This window comes from Silurus meridionalis, chromosome 20 (assembly GCF_014805685.1).
Source record: "Silurus meridionalis isolate SWU-2019-XX chromosome 20, ASM1480568v1, whole genome shotgun sequence".
Taxonomy (NCBI): domain Eukaryota; kingdom Metazoa; phylum Chordata; class Actinopteri; order Siluriformes; family Siluridae; genus Silurus; species Silurus meridionalis.
In genome coordinates, this window is record NC_060903.1 from 7,917,481 (window position 1) to 7,917,812 (window position 332).

Genomic DNA, 332 nt, shown 5'->3' on the forward strand with positions numbered 1-332 from the left:
TCACACAGCACAATGCCACAGATGTCGCAGGTTTTGAGGGAGCATGCAATTGACATGCTCACTGCCAATAAAGCAACCATGCTGCTAAATACTCAGATTAAAACAGACCAATTACATTCAACAAAATAGTGAAGCTCACATTCATTGAAGTTAATTATTTAGATTTACTTGCCTGGGATACATGGGCAGTGTGAGACAGACAACAAAAGAGAAAAGAATAACTTACAATGTGAGTGTTACTCTGATAAGAGCAGAAATCATTGACATTGACTACAGTCCAGATCCATCCTCAAAGTTCTCGAGTTGCTCAAGAAAAAATTAATTAAAATTGC